General features: G+C 60.3%; 1 protein-coding gene across 3 annotated transcripts in view; it reads right to left on the bottom strand.

The window, feature by feature from the left end:
• Positions 1-489: 489 nt before the first annotated feature.
• The window catches only part of MARK2 (microtubule affinity regulating kinase 2), a 72951-nt gene continuing 71531 nt past the window's right edge, over positions 490-1909 (bottom strand). For all 3 annotated transcript variants that reach the window (XR_003549584.1, XR_003549585.1, XR_003549586.1), the window contains one exon: positions 490-1569. The gene's annotated coding sequence lies outside the window, so the exon portion shown is untranslated. The remainder of the gene's footprint in view (positions 1570-1909) is intronic.

The following is a 1909-nucleotide window of genomic DNA, read 5'->3' as shown; positions in this document are numbered from 1 at the left end:
GCCATGCCCTCCCAGCCCCCTTGGAGCACCCGGGCTGTTCCACAGGGCAGGAGAGGGAGGGGTGGGGGGAAGCCCTTGGTCTGAGCCGGAGCCACCAGTGGGAGCTTGGGGCAGGAGGGCTGAGGTTGGCGAGGCCCCTTCCTGGGACCCAAGGGCTCAACTGTCACTGAGCCTGGCCTTGGAGTAGGGGTGATGAACAGGTAGAGTCATCATAAATCAAAAAAGAAAATAATAATAATAAAATAAAAAATAAAACCCATCACATAAAAATGTACAACTCAGGTGAGGGTAGGGGCTGCCTCTGCAGGACGCCCACCCCCAATTTCTCAAGAACAGAAACAGCAGAGAAATAAATTAAGGGATGCAGTGGCCGCCACCAGCCAAGCGCCCGCAACTACCCACTCCCACACTGGCCACGGGGTTAGAAGCAGGAAGTCACTCCACCTGTCTGTCCCCCCACCCCGTGGAGGGCAGATGCACCGGCCCTGCTGCGCTGCCCTGTCCTGTCCAGCTCTCACCAGGCAGCCCACGGGGCCCTGGGCAGTGCCTCCTGAGAGGGATGACAGTGTTGAGAAGAAAAGGTGAGGCCAAGAGATGAGTGATGAAGGAAGTCACTGCTCTGAAACTAGCTGGTGCCCAGATTAATGCCAATGAAGGGGAAGCAGTGGGGACGGGAGCGGCGAGGGGGACTGTGCTTTCAGAGAAAGCCCAGCGTCCCTGTTCTGGAAACTAGCAGCCCAAGTGGCCCCCTGGGGGCTGAGGAGCCAATCTGCCCTGCAGTCCCCTCCCCTCTCCCAGCCCTGGGGTTGCCCCTCCTACCCGGAAGGGGTGGGAGAAGATGGCACAGACCTTTGAGGAGGGGAACAAATGTCCCCACAGCAGCTTATGGAAGGAAATGCCCAGCTGGGGGGAGACAGAGGATACAGTGTAGAGGGAGGACGGAGCCCCTAGCCAGCCCGCCTGCCCTCAGCCGCCAGCCCACCCATTTCAGGGCTGCGCAGCACCCAGCCCGCTGCCCCCAGCCCCCCAGGCTGCCAGCCCAGGGGCCTAGGGCAGAGGAAGGCCACCTCTGGTGGTTCACTTAGAGGGGGGAGGGGAGGAGAGGGGAGAAGCCCCAAGCGGGCCTGGCAGAGGGCCTGACAGGGAACTCCACCACTCTTGCCTGAGAGTGTTCCAGCCCTGAGCCACCCTCCTGGGAAACCCCACAGATCCAGTCTCGACTGTCCCAATGGGGCAGGGAGGACAGGTGGCAGCTGGGATTATTTTTTTTTTCTTTTTTCTTTTTGGTAATAAAAAATTTCTTGGTTTAGGCGAAATACTCTGTGCAACCGCAGTACCGAGGGGGAGCCCTGCCCCTACCCCGCCCTCCCCTTCCTTCGCCTCCTATGGGGGAGAGAGGGGAAGGGGGAATTTCTGGGCAGGGGTGAATGTGGTGATGGTAGGGGAAGAGCCATCTCCCATCCCCCACAAACTTGGAAGAAAAGACCAAGAAGGGCCAGGGAGGGAGAAGTGCCAGCAGGGAGACACCAATCCGTTGCTGCAGTCTGGCCTGGGGGGGGCAGCGGCTGGGCCCAACACCTCCACCTCCCACTGCACAAAGTTCTCGTGGCCTGGCGTGCCGTGCATGCACAGCAGCATGTACTTCTCGTGCAGCTCGCTCTGGCAGCTGTTTGCGTCCAGCACCTTGCGGATTTCCCGCATCATCTCGTTGGGCTCCATGGAGCTCGTGGTCTTCATGCTCCACGTGAAGCGTAGCGAGCGTGGCTTGGCCTCCCGGAACTCTTCCTTCTCTTTGTCATTGCCTCCACTGCCCACCACGTGAGGTCTGTGGAGAGGGCAGAGGCCAGTGTCAGGGGGGGCGCTGAGGCACCCCACCCACAGGCTAACCACCACGGACACAGCCCCCCTG

This window comes from Tupaia chinensis, unplaced genomic scaffold (genome assembly GCF_000334495.1).
Source record: "Tupaia chinensis unplaced genomic scaffold, TupChi_1.0 Scaffold000273_1, whole genome shotgun sequence".
Classification (NCBI taxonomy): Eukaryota; Metazoa; Chordata; class Mammalia; order Scandentia; family Tupaiidae; genus Tupaia; species Tupaia belangeri.
This window is presented reverse-complemented; position numbering and strand designations above follow the sequence as displayed.